Raw genomic sequence first — 22,201 nt, 5'->3', positions numbered from 1 at the left:
TGATAGCAGAAAATAGTATTAATAGTAAGACTCTTGGCAGTGTGGAAGATCAGAGGGATCTTGGGGTCCGAGTCCATAGGACACTCAAAGCTGCTACGCAGGTTGACTCTGTGGTTAAGAAGGCATACGGAGCATTGGCCTTCATCAATCATGGGATTGAGTTTAAGAGCCAAGAGGTAATGTTGCAGCTATATAGGACCTTAGTCAGACCTCACTTGGAGTACTGTGCTCAATCCTGGTCGCGTCACTACAGGAAGGATGCAGAAACCATAGAAAGGGTGCAGAGGAGATTTACAAGGATGTTGCATGGATTGGAGAGCATGCCTTATGAGAATAGGTTGAGTGAATAGCTGTGGGTGGTGACACAGTCATGGGTATACAAAGATTAAAGGAGGGGGCTTAGTACGCAGTTGATGAGAGGTGGATGAGAGGTGGACAAGAGGTGACCTGATAAAAGTGTACAAGATGATGAGAGGCATTGATTGTGTGAATAGTTAGAGGCTTCTTCTCAGGGCTGAAATGGCTAGCACAAGAGGGCATAATTTTAAGGTGCTTGGAAGTAGGTACAGAGGAGATGTCGGGGGTAAGTTTTTACGCAGAGAATCGTGAGTGTATGGAATGGGCTGCTAGCGACAGTGGTGGAGGCGGAAACTATAGGGTCTTTTAAGAGACTCCTGGATGGATACATGGAGCTTAGAAAAATAGAGGGCTATAGGTAAGCCTAGATAGTTCTAAGGTAAGTATATGTTCAGCACAGCTTTGTGGGCCAAAGGACCTGTATTGTGCTGTAGGTTTTCTATGTTTCTAACTCACAGATCAATCTTGCCTGGTCCTTTCTCCTATGGTCTACTCTCCGTTCCTGTCAGTTTTCTTCTTCATCAGGTCTTTACCTCTCCCACCTATCCCCTCCTACAGCTTCTCACTTCATCTCTTCCCCTACCCACTCACCCATCCTCCCCCTGCTCTCACCTATCACCTGCCAACTTGTACTCCTTCCCTTTCCCACCTTCTTATTCTGGCTTCTTCTCTCTTCCTTTCCAGTCCTGCTGAAGGGTCTTGGCCTGAAATGTCAACTGTTTATTCTCCTCCATTGTTGCTGCCTGACCTGATGAGTTCCTCCAGCATTTTACGTCTATTACTTTGGATTCTGTAAATTCTTTTAAATAGCCTCTCCACTCTGTCATATTCAACACCAATTCAATTCAACACAGACAAAGAAGATTCAGAAATAGCTATATCTTCTTTTATCCCCCAAATGTACAGAGCCATTGTACATAACAAATGTCCAGTTAAGATCATCTACAAAGATTTAACTAACTTAAAAGTTCATTGATGTGATAAGTTAACTCTCTTTAGTCTCTTCAGATTTCCCTGATCTGGTGAATACTTACAGAATTCTCTGTTTTTTAAGCTCAAATAAAGATTAGCTTTATTTGGCACATCTATACCGAAATATACAGTGAAACATGTTGTTTGTGTCAAACGACAATGTGCTGAGGGCAGCCCGTAAGTGTTGACATGCTTCCAGTGCCAATATTGCATGCCCACAACTTACTAACCCTAGTCCTAATCGTACGTGTTTGGAATGTGGGAGGAAACCAGAGCACCCAGAGGAAGCTCACACAACATAAGCTCCTTAAGGCGGCAGCAATATTGTTCAGGGCACAGTACTAAGGTCCTGACAGTTAATAGTACATAAAGCATTAATAGTGACTTGTTACAATTATTTGGACAACACTGTCAGACTTTCATACAAGAGGGATATGCATAGCTGGGATACCTCATTTTCATCCAATAACCTGTACAAAGTTGGAGATTCATCAGAGACACAGATTCAGGTCATGACGAAGGACCTAATGGCCTATTTCTTTTGGTTTTATGATGAAAAGCTTGTGAGACCTCATCCAGTTATTAGCTGACCTTAAGGATCCAGGTGGGGGTGGGAGGAGTACATCAATGCAGATGCCTAATAGTTCACGGTTCTAGGTGCCCGGGGGAGATAATTGAAAATCTAATAAAGATGCCAGGTAGCAACCTCAAAACCTTCAAATAGAATTTAAACATTAATTCTCTGGGGTGAGTAAACATAATTTTCTTAATGTATAAATAAATTAGTTCCAATTCTCTAACAAACAGTAATTTTTTATAACAATGGACAATAGGTGCAGAAGTAGACCATTCGGCCCCTCGAGTCTGCACCACCATTCTGAGATCATGGCTGATCATTCACTATCAATACCCACTCCCTGCCTTGTCCCCATATCCCTTGATTCCCCTATCCATCAGATATCTATCTAGCTCCTTCTTGAAAGCATCCAGAGAATTGGCCTCCACCGTCTTCCGAGGCAGTGCATTCCACACCTCCACAACTCTCTGGGAGAAGAAGTTTTTCCTCAACTCTGTTTTAAATAACTGACCTCTTATTCTCAATCCATGCCCTCTGGTACTGGACTCTCCCAACATCTGGAACATATTTCCTGCCTCAATTCTATCAAATCCTTTAATTATCCTAAATGTTTCAATCAGATCCCCTCTCAATCTCCTCAATTCCAGTGTGCACAAGCCCAATCTCTCCAACCTCTCTGCATAAGACAGCCCTGCCATCCCAGGAATCAACCTAGTGAATCTACGCTGCACTTCCTCAATTGCCAGAATGTCCTTCCTTAAACCTGGAGACCAAAACTGTACACAATATTCCAGGTGTGGTCTCACCACGGCCCTGTTCAAATGCAAAAGGACATCCTTGCTCTTGTACTCACATATCACTTTATGCCCTGTATCATGTTCTTGTAATATCCATCTTGTGTATTTCCAACAACATGGTGCAGAAAGACTTTAACATTCCGGTGCACAACCGAGTGTACCTGTCAGGACTACCTGTCTCAATAATGTGACATTAGAGTGATCCACAGCTCAGAACACTTTTAAGTTGATTACTGCAGCCGGATTGAATCTTTAACAGTCTATACTCAGATCAGATCCAGATTCATTTATTTATCACACGTACATCGAAGCACAGTGAAATCGGTCATTTGCATTAACAACCAACACAACCCAAAGGTGTGCTGGGGGCAGCCCGCGAGTGTTGCCACGCATTCTGGAGTCAATATAGCATGCCTACTATGTCCGGCAGAATAACACCGAACCAAACAACGATACTACATAACAAGAGCAAAATAAGCCCCTTTCCCACCCTGCCACCCACTCCACGCTCACAGACAGGTCTCCATTCTCAGAATAGGCAGCCTCTGGAGTCCTTGGCCCTGGACTCTCAGACTTACAGACATTGGGCCCAGACTCGCAGACATAGATCACACACATTGAAATCCCAATATCCAGACAAGCTAATTTTGAATTACCCTTTCTGAGCTTTTGGATTTGTCAAATTCAGTCTGTAATCTTCAGTATTTACACCAGCAATCACCAATCACTCGTATCTCTTTTTATTCTGAGCCATTCTCACCACAACAGTCACTGACCAGGTCATTTGTGGAGACAATGACTGATATGGAATCCAGGCTGATGAAGGGTCTCGGCCCGAAACGTCGACAGTGCTTCTCCTTATAGATGCTGCCAGGCCTGCTGTGTTCCACCAGCATTTTGTGTGTGTTGATTGGGTCAATGAGATTTGTCAATAAATGGACCAGATTTCTCAAACATCTAATTTTTAAGTCACAACTTCACAAACTCACCAACCACAACAGCATGGATGAAAATAGCGGAAAATTTGAGGGACTAAGGGAAAGGCAAAGGGAATTTGTTAAATTGGATAGCTGTCGCAGAAAGCTTACATAACCAAGATGCAAAGACAAAGGCTAATGTAACGCTTCACAGTGCGAATGATTGCTCTTCAATTCCCACTGCTAACAGTAAACAGTTTGTAATTTCTCCCCTTTTATATTAATTCCACACAGAGAGTGGTGGATACATGAAATGCACTGCCAGTGAAGGTGGTACAGGTGAATACAATAGGGTCTTTTAAGAGATTCTTAGATAGGTACATAGAGTGAGGGCTAAGCGCCAGGGAAGTTCTGGGCAGTCTCTAGAGTAGGTCACATGGTCGGTACAACATTGTGAGCTGAAGGGCCTGTAATATGCTGTAGATTTCAATGTTTTTAGGTTTACTTATTGCTTTTTTTGTTTTTTGTGTTCTTTATGTTTATTGTGCTTTATTTACGCTGCATCAGATCGGAGTAACAAAAATTTCACTCTCCCTTGCACTCATATACTAAGGAATGACAATCAACAATCTTGAATGTTGAATGATTGTGTGGGCTTCCTCCAGGAGCTCCGGTTTTCTCCCACATTCCAAACACTTTAGGGTTAGTAAATTGTGCTATTCTACGTTGACACCAGAAGTGTGGTGACACTTGCGGACCATTATTCATTGATTCAACAATACATTTCACTATATGTTTCCAAGTAAATGTGACAGATAAAGCTAATCTTTATCTTCAGAATCAAGGTTGTTCACACAGGCTACACAGGCCCTGCGCAGCCTGATCTACAACATTGTTCCTTTTCATTTGATTTACTCAATACACTCAGAGATAGGATGGGAGCTGCAATGTTTACTAACCTAGCACCTTCTACTGAGCAATTACCAATCATTAGAAGAGGTGTTTTCTTATTCACAATAGTTGTGAAGGTGTACAATGATGACTTTCCACTGAGGGCTGCAATTTTAAAAATTTTAATAATGAAGGATGCTAGGAGAGTATTACTGCATGGTAGAACAGACTGAATCCCTCCATTCACAAGTTTCATTTATATAATACAGCTAATGAGGAAAAATACTTTGCTTCAGGGCTGCATAAGCAATTTTAAAAAATAAAAACTTAGCTGGAGTGATGAATCTGTGGAATTCATTGTCACAGACAGTTGTGGAGGTCAAGTCAGTCAGTAGATTTAAAAGGAACATTTTTTTTGATATACAGCGCGGAATAGGCCCTTCAAGCCATGCCACCTGGTATCCGCCTATTTAAACCAAGTTGACAATTTACAATGACTAATTAATCTACCAACTGGTACGTCTTTGGACTGTGGGAGGAAACACACATGGTCACAGGGGGAACCTACAAACTCCTTACAGGCAGCTAAGGAACTGTAAAGCATTGTGTTAATCATTACGCTACTGTGCCGCCCCAATTGGAGGTACATAGGTTCTTGATTAGTCAGGATGTCAAAGATTATGGGGAAAAGGCAGGGAGAGAGGAGTTGAGAAGGATAATAAATCAGCCATGATGGAATGATATAGCAGACTCGAGGTACTGAATGGCCTAATTCTGTTTCTATATCATATGGTCTATTGAAGAAGAATGCCAGAGGACCAAATAGTTGGTCAAGAAAAAAGGTTTTAAAGAACAGCATAAAGAGAGCAAAAGAAGCAGTGCATATTGAAAGGAATTTTGGCCTTTATGGCATGCTGGCATGATTAAATTAAATGGTCAAGCGGTCAGAGGATTGCTGTGATCTAGATGGGTTCCAGAGGGTAGCAAGCAGAGTTAGTGAAGGGAAAACCCATGGAGATAACTGTGACATGTGGGATCAGATCAAAAGCCAACAGAGATCAATACCAATTGTGTGATGGGTGAATAGGGCTTGGCAGGTTCACATGCCAACAGCAGACTCTTGGATGAACATTTGTTCAAGGGTGGAAGTTGAGAGGTTGGTCAGGAGGATTTTGGAAGGAAGAGGTGTAGAGGAAACAATAGCACAGAGGAGGTTTCTGTCTGTCTGGCAATGTCATAAAAGAAATCAAGGTGACAGACTGACCTTGAATTTGACCCCAACAAACTCCTAATACCTAATGTCTTTTGAGTCTGGCTTATTCCCAATGCCCAAGGATAAATTCAGAGACATCAATAAAAAGGGTCCAAGCAAAGCATCTTCAAAACCATAGGTACTTTTTCTCTATAGAATTTAGAGGCCATGGCAACTTTCAGTAGCTGCAATCAGGCAGAAGGTACAGAAACCTGAAGTTCCACACCGTCGGGGTCAAGAACAGCCACTTTCCTTCATCCACTTGATTCTCGAGCCAAATAGTTGTGTTCTTTTGTAAATATTGTGTATAATTTTTGTTTATGTTTTTCTTGTGAATGCTGCATATATGATGTCATCATAATCTACTTCACTATTATCTTGCACTATGATCATTTACCTGCGCTGCATTCTTTCAGTTCCTTAAAGTTATTATAACTGGGAATGGTAGTGGGAGCAAGCTTATTAAATGTTCCCAATGCCGTGCAACTCAAATAGACTCTGACAACCAAGTCCAGCTCCTGATCTTCACGTGTGGCTTGGCTAGTAAGCCCAGTGGAACCAGTTCTACTGACAGGAGAAGGGGCAAAGGTGGGTTACTGGCACCTTAAAACCAGTTGCTTTGGGCAGATGGGGTTTGTCAGCCACAGTTGATAGCTCATCTAGGAGAAGGAAAGCTCTGATCTCAAACTTCTGCTGCCTTGCAACGAAACCCACTGATGAGTAGGCTTTGAGAGTAAACCCGAGGGAAAAATCTGGAGCTTCAGCCTCTGCATGCCACTTTGGCTGAACAGAGGAGCACTTTTAATAATCGACTAAGACAACTGCGCTGCTCCAAAGAGCACTAATGAGGTCATTCTTACCCTCAGCCATTAGGCTCCATAATGAGTCAACCTATAGCAGGGGAAGTGATGACCCTCTCCTGTTAAACTGTCGGTGGTAACTTATTTTTTATACTTTCTACTTCTTTCCCAATATTTATATCTGTGCACTTGTAATGCTGTTGTGACACTATAATTTCCTTTGGGATCTATCTAAGGCAGTCCTGTGTTGAGTTCATTGCTGACTGGCAACTCCTGCGAAGCTGCTGGTGCCAAACTGTATCGGTCTCTGCTATTTCTTGGGGTTCATCAGATATGTAGAAGGGAGGACTTGCTACATGGGCATCAGCTTACTCTCCATATTGTATTGCTCTGGCTTGGATATTTAGATAGCTAACACGCAACATCCATGATTAACCCTGACTGACGGAGGCCCCATAAACTCTTTTAGTAGCTTTCACAGTTTATTCTGCGTTGTTGTTCTCAATGCACTGTGTAATGATCCGATCTGTGTGAGCAGTATGAAAGACAAGCCTTTCACTCTACTTGACTTTGACTTGACCAAGAGTGAAACAAACAATCAGCATATCTGCTGTAAGTCTAAGACAACAATATTGTCCTGGGAGCTCTTAATGATAAGTGTGCTTAGGACAATATCATCCCAGTCCAGTGTTCTAAGTACAGCGTTATACAGAAACGATGTTGCTTTAACATCCTTAATGTGGAGCATTAACCCTAGCAAGTGCCCCCACCAGATCTCTGTATCGATGCAAGGTTTCTAAGAATGTATTTATTTATCTGTTTAGAGATACAGCATGGAATAGGCCTTTCAGTCCTTTAGAGCCATGCCACCCAGCAATCCCCAACAACCCCTGATTTAGCTCTAACCTAATCATGGGACAACTTACAATGACCAATTAACCTACTAACCAGTATGTCTGTGAGAGTACCTGGCGAAAACTCACATATTACACACAGAGGGCATAGAAGATGAAGGGATTGAACTCCAGACTTTGACACCCTGAGCTATAAAGGCATCACACGAACTGCTATGCTACCAATAGTCATTGGAGACACAAGAGACTGCAGATGCTGAAAGCTGGAACAACAGACAATCTGCTGTAGGGACTCAGTGGGACCAACAGTATCACCGGGGGAAAGCAACTTGAAACAAGGTAATGACGAGGATTTGTAATGCAATGGTCAGACTGCGACTGGAGTATTGAGAAGTTTTGGCCTCCTTATTTGAGAAAGAATATGCTGTCATTGGAAAGAGTTTATGAGAATGACTCCAGGAATGAAACCATTAATTGAAAAGCAGCATTTGATCACTCTGAGTCTGTCCTTGCTGGAGTTTAGAAAAATGAGGGGGCATCTCATTGAAACTTCTGGAAAATTGAAAAACCTAAACAGAGTGGACATGGAGAGGATGCTTCCAATAGTGGGAGAATCTAGACCAGAGGGTACAGCCTCGGAAAAGAAGGACATCTCTTCAGAACCTAAGATAGCTGTGGAGGCCAAGTCACTGGGTATATTTAAAGTGGAGCTTGATAGGATCTTAATTAGTAAGGACATCAAAAGTTACGGGAAGAAGGGTTAAGAGGGAAAATAAATTAGCATTGATTGAATTGTAGAGCAGAGTCGTTGGAATGATCGACCTAATTCTGTTCCTATGTCTTATGAACTTACTGAATTCCATCTCTCCCATTCACCCCACAAAGACAACCGATTGAGTTCCTCCAGCAGACTGTTTGTTGCTCTGGAAATAGTTGTCACTCCGGAAAAAAATCTATTGTTAGTTGCATAACTCTGAAATAAAAAGCATTATGCAAATGAATTTCTGGGCACTGATACAACTACTCAGAGAAAAATCCTTCATTTACTATTCCATTTCACACACTGGTTCTTTGCTTCAATCCTTGAACCTTGGGCTCAAATTGAAAAACAGCTTCTCGATACACAAAGTAACTTCTCATTTTGCATGCTTTCAAAGCTCCACTTCGAAATATTTGTAAATATTTTATTTTACCTACTCTATCATGCCAAAATATGGAGATAGGAAGTGAAATGCTTTAATGACCACATTGTAAAATTTCACTCAGACAAGTGTGAAGAGTTGCATATTGGTAAGTAAACCGGGGTCAGGACATACAGAGTAAATTGGGCAATACTGTAAAACAGATATGTACTCAGTGGCCACTTTATTAAGTGTAGAAGTACCAAATGTTACTGTCAACTTCCTGTCAGCTTGAACCAGTCTGGCCATTGACGTCTCTCATGTGTGTTTTCACCCACAGAACTGACACTCACTGGATTTTTTTGTTTTTCGCACTCCAGAGACGGTTGTGTGTGAAAATCCCAGATCAGCAGTTTCTTAGATACTCAAAACAGCTTGTCAGGCACTAACAATCATTCCATGGTCAAAGTAACTTGGATCACATTTCTTCCCCATTCTTATCTTTGAGCTGAACTCCTTGATCATGTCTGCATGCTTTTATGCACTGAGTTGCTGCCACATGATTGGCTGATTAGACATTTGCATTAATGAGCAGGTCTACAGGTGTACCTAATAAAATGGCTACTGCCTATGTACGTAGTTCCCTGAAAGTGGTGACACTGGTAGAACAAGTGGTGAAGAGGGAATTTGCCTTCACCAGCCAGGGCATTGAGTATCGAGTTGGGATACCTCATTACGACTATACAAGTCATAGAGTGAGAGCCCAATTCAAGGTTCAATGTTAAGTCCAGTACACAGTGTAAAGGAGAACGAAATAATTGTTACTTTGGATCCGATACAGCGCAAAAAAACCCACACACACAATAAGATAAAGAACACAATAATAAAAAACGCAAATAATATAAATACACAGATTATGTACATAAATAGAGCAGTGCTAGAAAGTTTATGAACCCTTTAGAATTTTCTGTATTTTTGCAAAAAATACCTAAAATGTGATCAGATCTTCATGTAAGTCCTAGAACAAGACTAATAGAACCCAATAAATAACACAAAAAACATCATACTTCTTCATTTATTTATTGAGAAAAATGATCCAATATGACATGTATTTGTTGGAAAATGTATGTGAACCTTTGTTTTCAGTAACTGGTGTGACCCCCTTTGTACAGCAATATGTTTCTAGTAACTGTTGATCAGTCCTGCACATTGGCTTGGAGGAATTTTTGACCATTCCTCCATAGAAAACTGTTTCAGTTCATCAGTATTCCTCAGATACCTTCATGCCACAGGATCTCAATTGGGTTCAGATCTGGACTCTGACTCAAACACAAATTTTCTCCTTTTTAAACTGTGCTGTCATTAATTTATTCTTGTGTTTTGGATCATTGTCTTGTTGCATCATCCAACTTCTATTAACCTTCAGGTGACAGACCGCAACCCTGACATTCTCCTGTAAAATATCTTGATACAACTTTGAATTCATTGTTCCCTCAATGATTGCAAGCTGTCCAGGCCCTGAGCTAGCAAAGCAGCCCCAAAGCATGGCATTCTTTCCACCATGCTTCACAGTTTTTTTATGAGGTTTTGGTGATGGTGTGTAATGCCCTTTTTCCTCCAAACATAGCTGTGTGCATTTCTGCCAAAAAGTTCAACTTTTGTCTCATCTGTCCACAGAACATTGTCCCAGAAGCATTGTGGAATATCCAGGTAGTCTTTGCAAACTTGAGACATGTAGAAATATTTTTATTTTGGAGAGCAGAGGTTTCCTTCATGGTGTCCTTCCATAAACACCATTCGTGTTCAGTGCTTTTCTTATAGAGGACTCATGAACAGAGACTTTAGCAACTTTTAGAGATTTCTGCAGGTCTTTTGCTGTTACCCTTGGGTTCTTTCTCACCTCCTTCAGCATTACACATTGTGCCCTTGGTATGACCTTTGCAGGATGCCCACTCCTAGATGGAGTGGCAAAAGCACCGAATATCCTCTATTTGTAGATAATTTCTCTTACCGTGAACTGATGAACATTCAGTTCTTTAACAGTGCTTTTGTAGCCTTTTCAAGCTTCGTGCATCTCTACAGTTCTTTTTCTAAGGCCCTCTGAAAGTTGTTTTGATTGAGGCATGGTGCAAATAAAGAGATCTTTCTTGAGAAGCGCAGGCTTTGTTAATAACCTGACTTTGCTTGTCGTTTTAAAGGGCAGGGCACCTCTACAACCCACATCTCCAATCTCAACTCATTGATTGGAACACCTGACTCCAACCGCTGCGGAGAGGAAGCTGCAGACAAGCTGTGTGATTTACAGAGCTTGCTCGAAGAGAAAGAGCAGAAATGGCAGGTTAAGCACTTAAAAGGTTTCTTCCCCTCTTTGACTGTGTTCTGGTGGAAAAAGTTGCGGCAGAAACCATGATGAAAGGTGGCATTACGATTCCAGAAAAGTCTCAGGGAAAAGTTTTGCAATCAACAGTGGTAGCAGTTGGACCAGGGAGTTGAGTAAAGAATGGAGATGTATAGCCAGTTAGCGTAGCAGTTGGTGAAACTGTTATACTCCCTGAATATGGAGGAACTAAAGTGGTTTTAGGAGATAAGGATTACTTCTTGTTCAGGGACGGAGATATTCTTGGAAAATACACAGAATAGACGTTGGATGTTGCTGACCATTCTGTGAACTACTTGTCTTTTCATTCCAGTCTGTAAATCACTTTTATTTTGAACTTTGGTACAGTACAATAAAATCAACAATAAACCTGAAGTTTCTCTATCCTGTTTTGAGGAGTTTCCACTTATACTGGAAGTATAAACTAGTGAATAAAATTCTTGAACTGGAAAAAAAAGGAACATCTGACTCCAGATAGCTTTTGTAGAAGGCATGACTGTGATTCTTTAAATGGTGCATCCAGTAATGACAAGAAGTGCAATCGTCTGTGTGTTATTAGTTTAGGTAGATTGTGTTTGTCTATTTTTGTGATTTAAATGAAAATCAGACCACATTTAATGAGAAATTAATGCAGAAAACAAGGTAATTGCAAAGGGTTCACAAACTTTTTTGTGCAACTCTACATAAAGTGACACTAGGCACAGGAGTGTCTGTACCTAAGGTGACTGACAGGAAATGATGAAGTGGTGGTGGTTGGGGGTGTGGAGGGGTTGATGGAGGTACAGATCAGCCTTACTGTTAGGGGAAAGTAACTGTTTTAGAGGCTGGGGGTCCTGACACGATGTTACATGGCCTCCTCCCTGACGGGCTGTCCTTAAGCGCCATTGTAGCATAGTGGTTAGTGCAACACTTTTACAGCTTAGGCCATTCCAGAGTTCAGAGTTCAATTCCAGTGCCATTCAGTAAGGAGTCTTTATATATCCTCCCTGTGGAATGCGTGGGTTTTCCCCAGGTGTTCCAGTTTCCTCGCACAGTCCAAAGACGTACCAGGTAGGTTAATTAGTAATTGTAAATTATCCCAAGGTTAGGTTAGGGTTAACCGGTCTGGGTACTGTAACTTGATGACTGAAGTTGTAGTGACCTCAATTCTGAAGCAGAGGCAACAGAAGTTGAAGAGTTTCCGACTTATATTATGGATGGGAGCTTGATGGGTGTGAGATTAAGTACTAGAATGAGGAATGATGTTATCCAAGGATCTTCATCTTTTCTTGGTGGAGAGGCTTGTAAGTTCTTGAGATCCCAAGAGTTTTATCGTTTGTGGTTTAGCTCAAGATAGGATCACCCATGGCAGTAAGGTCAAGGGGAAAATGCCAAACAAACAGCGACCTCAACAGTGGAGCTGGCGGAAGATGTTGACACGTCACAATGGTGTACAGGTGGAAGAAAACTGTAGCAGTGAAGGATCCCTGTCATCTTGCATTCCATGCCACTGGACCCTGACCCTGATTTGTCAAGGACTGTGTAGTAGCTGCCCATGCATCAGCCACCCCACTTTAAACACAGTGACAAACCAGCACTCTCCACTAAGTGAATAACCAGTAAGGATAACATCATGCTCAACTCAAGTAATCGCTGTGGAAGATCATGGCCTTCACATCATAATGAAGCAGGGAGTACACTGAAATATTTGTGGAAAGTCAAGTTTGAGATGAATCCACCATTAAACCTCTTAATCCAGGCCCTTAAAGATGTAAGAAGCAGGAACAGGAGTAAACCACAGTAACACACACAAAAGCCAATAGACACAAAATGCTGGAGGAACTCAGCAGGCCAGACAGCATCTATGGAAATAAATAAACAGTCGATGTTTCAGGCCAAGACCCTTCAGCAGGACTCATAGGTATTCAATTTTCACAGATTATTCAGAAGATCAAACTGGTTTTATGAGGAATCGGTATTCCTTTTTTAATGTTAGAAAATTGATTAATATAATTCATACTTCAGCACCCACAATCCCAGAATGTGTTATCTCATTAGATGCTGAAAAAGCTTTTGATAGAGTTGAATGGATATATTTATTTAATACATTGAGAAATTTTAATTTTAGTCCTAACTTTATATCATGGATTAAATTAATATATTACAAACCTGTTGCTTCTGTTCTTACAAATAATTATAGATCCTCTTTTTTTCAATTATCTCGTGGTACGAGACAAGGCTGTCCCTTAAGTCCTTTATTATTTAATATTGCATTAGAACCTTTAGCTATTGCTATTCGTGAATCTCCTAATATTTTTGGTATTACCCGTAATGAGAAGTTATACAAATTATCACTTTATGCTGATGATTTGCTGTTATATATTTCTGACCCTGATAGGTCTATTCCTGCTATTTTATCTTTGTTGGTTCAATTTGGTATTTTTTCTGGTTATAAACTAAACTTAGATAAGAGTGAATTATTTCCTTTAAATGCACAAACTTTATTGAGTGATAGGATACCATTTAAAGTTGTTACTGATAACTTTACCTATTTAGGTATAAAAATTACCAAGAAATATAAAGATTTATTTAGACTGAATTTTTTACCTATGCTTCATCAAATTCATCAACTTACTACAAGATGGTCTCCTTTATTTTTATCATTAATTGGTCGGATTAATGTTATTAAAATGATGATTTTACCGAAATTTTTATACTTATTTCAAGCCTTACCAATTTTTATTTCTAAATCTTTTTTTGATAACATTGATTCAAAAATTTCCTCATTTGTGTGGCAAAATAAAAACCCTAGGTTAAGTAAAAAGCAATTACAAAAATCTAAAAAAGATGGTGGTTTAGCTTTACCTAACTTTAGATTTTATTATTGGGCAAATAATATTCGTAATTTAATGTACTGGAAACTAGATTTGGATTCACAGTGGGTAAATTTGGAATGTAATGAGGTAAAGGGATATTCTCTACTCTCTGTTCTCGGTTCTTGTCTTCCTGCTGATTTAGTTAAATTTAATAAACAAATATCTAATCCTGTTATTAAACATACATTACGAATTTGGTTTCAATTTTGTAAGTTTTTTACTTTGAAAAACTTTGTTCTTGATAGCCCTATCTTACTTAATTTTTTTTTCAAACCCTCTTGGACAGATCAAGCTTTTAACATATGGAAAAGGAAAGGTATAAAATGTTTTCGTGGTCTTTTTTTTGAAGATACTTTGATGTCATTTGACCAACTTTCCAACAAATTTGAATTACCTAAATCTAATTTTTTCAGATATTTACAAATTAGAAATTTTTTACATAAAGTTTTACCATCTTTTCCTAATTCAACTTTAGTGGATTTTACAGATTTGATTTTTACCTTAAACTCTTGTCAGAAGGGATTAGTAGCTTTTATTTATAATATGATTATGAAGATACAACCAGAAATATCAGTTAGAATTAAACAAGAATGGGAAAAAGAACTTCGATATAATATATCAACAGATAAATGGGAAAAAATTTTGCAAATGGTTAATTCCTCTTCTATATGTGCTAAACATGCTTTAATACAATTTAAAATTGTACATAGAGCTCATATGTCTAAAGATAAACTTGCTCGATTCTATTCTCATATTAACCCTCAATGTGACAGATGTCATTCAGAAGTGGCCTCATTGACCCATATGTTTTGGTCATGTCCCACTTTACATAACTATTGGAAGGACATATTTGCTACCATTTCCTCAATTTGGAATATAGATTTACAACCTCATTTTATTACTGCAATTTTTGGCATACCAAATGAAGATGGTAATCAGTTTTCCCCTTCAATCAGACGAATGATTGCTTTTGTAACATTAATGGCCAGAAGATCTATATTACAAAACTGGAAAGAAGTAAATCCTCCTACCACGTTTCAGTGGTTTTCTCAAACTATTTCTTATCTGAGCTTGGAAAAAATTAGAAGCACTATTTTTGACTCATCAATTAAATTTGAAGAAACTTGGAGACCGTTTATTCGACATTTTCATATGAATTAATTTGGCCTTTTCCAGACCTTCTTTCTGCTTATTCATGTTCAGGTATGGAGTTCTGGAGTTTTTTGACACTATCATATACGTGTAAGCTATTACTATTGCCCATGTTAGTTTAGTTTAGTGTTTTATTTTTCTTAATATATACTTCTTTCACATATTTTCAAATTTTTTCTTCTTTTAATGGTTATTTTTGTTTTTTTTCATATATAATCATATGGACTTGATTGATTAAGGTATTTTTTTCTGCTGATGTTTAATAGGATATTGTTATCTTATTATCAACGTGACTTCAAGTCTATTGTATTCATAATTTACTCATTATTATGTTATGTTTTTTTATGTGTATATATGAAAATCAATAAAAAAATTGAAAAAGAAAGAAAAGGTATTCAATTTGTCCTTAGGAAGGGTCTCAGCTCGAAATGTTGACTGTTTACTCTTCTCCATAGATGCTGCCTGGTCTGCTGAGTTCCTCCAGCATTTTGTGTGTGTTGCTTTGGATTTCCAGCATCTGCAGATTTTCTCATGCTTGGAACACACACAAAATTCTACAGGAACTCAGCAGGCCAGGTAGCTTCTATGGAAAGGAATGAACAGTTGATGGTTCACGGTGAGACCCTTTATCAGGACTGAAGAAAGGGGGAAGAAGCCAGGAGTAAACCAATTAGTCCTCAAGTTTGCTCCAGTAGTTATTAAGATGATAATGATTCAATTTTGGCCTTAGTGTAATTTTCCCCTTTGTACTTTAAACCCTGTCACCACCTGGGATTTATCTACAGCTGTCTTGGGCAGAGAATTCAAAAGATTCAGAAAAATTCCTATACTTTGTCCCCTGATTGAAGATTATCTTCTAAGGGCAATGCCTCAGAAAAGCAGCATCTGTCATTAACGACCCCCAACACCAAGGAAATGCTGCTTCTCATTGGTATCATCAAGGTGGAGGTATTGGAGCATGAGGATACACACTCAACATATTTATGTTGATAATGCCTCCACTTTCTCAGGAATCTGTGAAGATTTGGCACGTCATCAAAAACCTTGGCAAACCTTCATAGGTTTGTGGTGGGAAGTGTGCTGACTGGCTGCATTATGCTCTGGTATGGGAACACCAATGCTTTGACCAGAAAATCCTACAAAAGGTAGTGGATTTATCACAAGTAAAACCCTCCCAACCATAGAGCACATTGACATGAAACGCTGCTGTAGGAAAGCAGCATCCATCATCAAAGATCCTCACCACCCAGGCCACGCTCTTTTCTCGCTACTGCCACCAGGTAGAATGTACAGGAGCCTCAGGACACACACCACCAGATTCAAAAACAGTTATTACCCCACAACCAACAGGCTTTTGAACAAGAGGGGATGAATAGACTCATTTGAGGTCTCTGTTATCTTGCTATTTCATGTTTGATATTTATTTCTATTTATTTATATCTGCACTTGCAATTTGTTATCCATTGGTCTATAGATTTGCTAAGTATGCCCACAGAAAAAGAATCTTAGGTTAGTGTGTGGTGACATGTATGTACTCTGATAATAAATTTTACTTTGACTTTATATTTCTTGTTGTAATTTATAGTTTTGTAAATTATGTACTACAATGCAATGCAGCCACGAAACAACATATTTCATGACGTGCTACTGATATTAAACCTGATTCTGATTCTGGATGATCAATCCTCCTCTGCAGTAATGTTTTATGTGGCACCTTATTGATAATTCCCTGAAAATCCAAATACATTACATCCATTTTATCTACACTGTGAAACATCCTCAAACTTGTCAGACACGTTTTTCTCTTTGATGACTCTGCTTGAAGTTCTGACTATTGATGACCTCTTTAATAATGCATTCCAGAAACAGATGTTAGGCTGGAGAATTAAGAGACTGCAGATGCTGACATTAAGAAAAAAACACACAAACTGCGAGAGGAACCCAGTGGGTCAGGCAGCATCTGTGGAAGGATATAGACAGTCATCTTTTTGGGTCAAAACCCTTCATCTGGCCCCCATGCAAGGGTAGACAGCCTATGGTTTCCTGTTTTCCCATTTTCTTGAAGAGTGACATTAAATCTGAGGCTTTTCAATCCTCATTCAGCATTGTTCTTTTACTTCGTTGTATCTCAATGCGCTGTGTAATGAATTAATCTGGATGCGTGGCATGCAAGCTTTTCACTTACCTCGGTACAAGTGACAATAACAAACTAAGCTACCAATTTAACTACATTAGTTTGTTATTCGAATGATAAGAGATTTTAAGAGGTCAGGTGGCCTGGTAAAGTTGGCATCCTGCCAGCATGAATGTCTATTCTATATTTAATGTGGGGCTCAGAGAAAAAAGTGCTTATTGTAAATTCATAAACTGGAGTAATGGAGCACTATAGCACTGAAACAGGTCCTTCAGCTCATCTTATTCCTGCTGCCTCATCCTATCAACCTGTACCAAGATCACAGCTCTCCATACACCTCCAATACAAGTACCTATCTAAATACCTCTTTAATTTTTGAAATCAAAACTGTATCCACCACTTCTGCTAGCAACCATTCCATATTCACACCACCCTCTGAGTGAATCAGAATGAGAATCAGGTTTAACATCACTGGCATATGTTGTTTCATGGCAGCAGTTCATTTCGCACCATAATAATAAAATCAAATTATTATTATTATATATAAAGAAAATAAATGAAATAAGTAGTGCAAAAAGAGAGGACAGAATACTGAAGTAGTGTTAATGGGTTCACTGTCTATTCAGAAATCTTATGGTGATGGATTGGGAAGAAGTTAGCCCTCGTGTTTTCCTTACATAGTTCACCTTTCACACTTAACCCATGACCCCTAGTTCTAGTGTCACCCAACCTCAGTGGGAAAAGCTTGCTTGCATTTACCCTATCTATACCCATCATAATTATTATTTCAAATTTCGCCAGTGATATTAAACCTGATTCTGATTCCACTATCAAATCTCCCCTTCTCCTACATTCTACGGTATTCAACCTTTCCCTATAACTCAGGTTCTTAATTCTTAGTCAAGTCAAGTCAAGTCAACTTTTATTGTCATTTCAACCATAACTGCTGGTACAGTGCATAGTAAAAATGAGACAACGTTTTTCAGGACCATGGTATTACATGACACAGTACAAAAACTAGTAACACCTTTGTAAATTTTCTCTGCACGCTTTCAATTTTACTGATATCCTACCTTTAGGTACGTAACCAGAACTAAGCACAAATTAGGGCTTGTTAACGTATTATACAACTTTAACATAACGTCCCAACTGCACTCAATACTTTGATTTATGAAGGCCAATGTCCCAAAGGTTTTCTTTGCAACCCTATCATAATATGATTGAATTCATACTGCAATTTGAGAGGGAGGTCTTAAGGCGGATAAGTCATCTGGACCAGATGAACTACATCCCAGGGTCCTGAGAGAGGTAGCTGAAGAGATAACAGATGTATTGGTCATGATCTTTCAATAATCACTTGATTCTGGCATAGTCCCAGAGGACTGGAAGATTGCAAATGTCACTCTACTCCTTAAGAAGGGAGGAAGGCAAAAGAAAGGAAATTATAGACCAATACACACAAAATTACAGAGGAATTCAGCAGACCAGGCTCCTTGCCTGATAAATCTGTTAAGAGTTCTTCGAGGAGGTATCAAGCAGGGTGGACAAAGGAGGGGTAGTGGATGTCATTTACTTGGATTTTCAGAAGGCTTTTAATAAGGAGCCACACATGAGGCTGGTTAACAAGATAAAATCCTATGGTGTTACAGGAAAGATACTGGCATGGATAGTGGAATGGCTGACAGGCAGGAGACAGTGAATGGGAATAAAAGAGGCCTTTTCAGGTTGGCTGCCAATGACTAGTGCTCCTCAGGGGTCAGTATTGGGATTGCTGCTTTTCATATTGTTTATTAATGATTTGGATAATGGAATTGATGGCTTTGTGGCAAAGTATGCAGATGATACAAAGATAGGTGGGGCTAGTTAGTGCTGAGGAAGCTATGTGATTGCAGCAGGACTTAAGATAAATTGGAAGAATGAGCAAAGCAGTGGCAGATAGAATAAATGTTGGGAAGTGTATGATAATGCATTTGGGTAAAAGGAACAATAGCATGGACTATTATCTAAATGGAGAGAAGGTTCAAACATCAGAGGTGCAGAGGGACTTAGGAGTCCTTGTGCAAGACTCCCAGAAGGTTAATTTACAGGTTGAGTCTGTGGTAAAGAAGGCAAATGCAATGTTGACATTTATTTCAAGGGGAACAGAATATAAAAGCAAGGACATAATGCTGAGCCTTCATAAAACACTTGTGTTACATACCCGTGACACGTGACAGTGGTGTACTTGTCACATGACAGGTGTTGAAGCTATACTGGACTTGAGGTAATGGTCTTGGGATGGTGGAGTGACGTCATTTTCCTGCCAGTAGAGGTCATGTGACAGGTTTTTTTTTACAGGGTATAAAAGGAGGACCCCTCCCTGTGAGGAGGGGCAGTTCGTGGCTGGATTTGCCATGTTGACTTCATGCCACTGCGTGATTTAATGTTATGACGCAGTTTAGTTGAAAGATGAAGTTTTATTTAATGCCTAAAATTTAAAAGGTCATTGCCAGCAGTTTCTTTATAATACTGCTAGTTGAGAATCAGTGGAGAGTGAAGACTGGAGTTCGGGAGTTAAAAGATCAAGGAAAGTCAATTTTGATGGTGAAATGGGTTCGACCTTGTTTGATCCTCATTCGGATGGAATTCGTTGACTGTACTCATGCTAATCCCTGTGAATAGCAGAAAGGATTGAGTACAGTGTTGTAAAGGAAAGGTCAGTGCCTTTAAGCCGTTACATTTCATCTTCGTAAAATTCTTCGTGGGAAAAGTAGCTCGGCTGGGAATTGCAACAACACGACGTGAAAGAGAATTTAAATCGTCTTAAGAAGTCTCTCCTTTAAATGGACTGTGAGCATTTTGAACTTTTGCAAAATTACTTTGAAGAACTGTTTTTGCAACATTCCTTTAAGAACTGTTTAAGCTGCCGCACAGCAGCTGATTTCCGGTTACGTTAGTGATTTGTTTACTTTTGGGGGGGGGTTTGTTTTCAGTGTTTAATAAACGTGTTATTTGTTATAAAAACCCCTGTCTCACTCATATATTTATTGTTGCTTGAATCTGTAACACACATCAGGCCACACTTGGGAGTACTGTCAACAGTTTTGAGCCCCATATCTCAGAAAGGATGTGTTGTCATTGGAGAGAGTCCAGAGGAGGTTCACGGGGATGGTTTCAGGAATGAAAGGATTAACGGATGAGGAGCATTTGTCAGCTTTGGGCCTGTACTCACTGGAATTTAGAAGAATGCGTGGGGATCTCATTGAAACCTACCAAATGTTGAATACACTAGATAGAGTGGATATGGAGAAGTTGTTTCCAATGGTGGGGATATCCAGAACTAGAGGACACAGCCTCAAAATTGAGGGGCGACCTTTTTAACAGAGGAATTTTTTTAGTCAAAGAGTAGTGGATCTGTGGAATGTTCTGCCACAGACTGTGGTGGAGGCCATCCATGAGTATATTTAAGGTGGAAGTTGATCATTTCCTGATTGGTCAGGGTGAGAAAACAGGTGTATTGGGTTGAATGGGATCTGGGATCAGCCATGATTGAATGACAGAGCAGACTCAATGGGCTGAATAACCTAATTCTGCTCCTATGTCTTATGGTCTTACCTGTGATGCCACTTTCAAGGAATTATCGATCTGTATTCCCAGATCCTTCTATTCTACAACACTTCTCAAATCCGACCTGATTTGTCCTCCCAAAGTATACTCACAATTTTCTGCATTAAATTTCATCTGTCATTTTCCAAGCTGGTGCAGACCCCTCTGCAGACTTTGATAGCTTTTCTCATGGTCCGCAAATTTGCTGATTCAGTTTACTATATTATCATCCAGATTGTCAACATAGATGACAAATAACAAATGGACTTAGCAACAACTCCTGCAATACACCACTAGTCACAGGCCTTCAGTCAGAAAGGCAACTATCTACCATCACTTTCTGTCTTCTCCAGCAAAGCCATTGTCTAATCTGATTTACTACCTCATCTTGAATGCTAAGCGACTGAACCTTCTTGATCAACCTTGCATGTGAAACCTTGTCAAATACCTTGTTGAAGTCCATTTAGACAACATCCACGGCCTTGGTTTCATCAACTTTCCTGACAGCTTCCTCAAAAAGTTAGGTGGAAGTGTAGGTAGTTTTGAGAAGTAGAGGCTACAGAAGGACTTAAGACAGATTAGGAGACTTGGCAAGGAAATGGCAGATGGACTACAGCATTGGGAACTGTGGGGACAAGCACTTTGGTAGAAGAAATGAAAGGGATGACTATTTTCTAAATGGAGAGAAAATATAAAAAAACTGAGGTGCAAAGAGACTTGGGAGTCCTTGTGCTGGATTCCCTAAGGTTAATTTGTAGGTTGAGTCAGTGGTAAATCCAATGTTAACATCCATTTCAAGAGCATTAAAATATAAAAGCAAGGATGAAATGTTGAGATTTTATAAAGCACTGGTGAGGCCTCACTTGGAGCACTGTGAGCAATTTTGGGCCCCTTATCTTAGAAAGGATGTGCTGACACTGGAGAAGGTTCAAAGGAGGTTCACAAAAATGATTCCAGGATTGGAATGTCTTGTCATATGAAGAGCATTTGATGGCTCTGGGCCTGTATTCACTGGAATTCTGAAGAATGACGGGTGACCTCACTGAAACCTATCGAAAGCTGAAAAGCCTTGATAGAGTGGATGTGGAGAGGATGTTTCCTATGGTGAGAGAATCTAAGATCAGAGGACACAACCTCAGAATAAAGGGCCGTTCTTTTAGAATAGAGATGAGAAGGAGTTTCTTTAGCCAGAGAGTGGTTAATCTGTGGAATTCTTTGCCACAGGTCGCTGTGAAGGCCAAGTCCTTATGTAAATTTAAGGCAGAGGTTGATAAAGTTCTTTATTAGTCAGGGCATGAAGGGTTACAGGGAGAAGGCAGGAGATTGTGGCTGAGAGGAAAATTGGATCAGCCTTGATGAAATGGCAGAGCACACTAGATAGGTCAAATGGCCTAATTCTGCTCCCATATCTTATGGTTTTAAAACATTGCTGGCCTAACCTTGTAAAATCTTGGCAACGATATTTCAAAATGTGTTTTGTACATGGACAGCGGGGATGTTAGAATGGACCTCCAGGTACTCCACCAGCCACAGCTTCCCAATTATTATTGGTGCCCTTGT

The 22,201-nt window shown here is 39.7% G+C and overlaps 1 protein-coding gene and 1 pseudogene across 1 annotated transcript in view; one reads left to right on the top strand and one right to left on the bottom strand.

The window, feature by feature from the left end:
- The window catches only part of arhgap39 (Rho GTPase activating protein 39), a 561,273-nt gene that overhangs the window by 270,530 nt on the left and 268,542 nt on the right, over positions 1-22,201 (bottom strand). The gene's annotated exons all lie outside the window — the stretch shown is intronic.
- LOC132395299 (10 kDa heat shock protein, mitochondrial-like) lies at positions 10,870-11,178 on the top strand (annotated as a pseudogene).

This window comes from Hypanus sabinus, chromosome 6 (assembly GCF_030144855.1).
Source record: "Hypanus sabinus isolate sHypSab1 chromosome 6, sHypSab1.hap1, whole genome shotgun sequence".
Taxonomy (NCBI): domain Eukaryota; kingdom Metazoa; phylum Chordata; class Chondrichthyes; order Myliobatiformes; family Dasyatidae; genus Hypanus; species Hypanus sabinus.
Note: the sequence above shows the minus strand (reverse complement) of the source record. Positions and strands in the feature narration are given on the sequence as shown.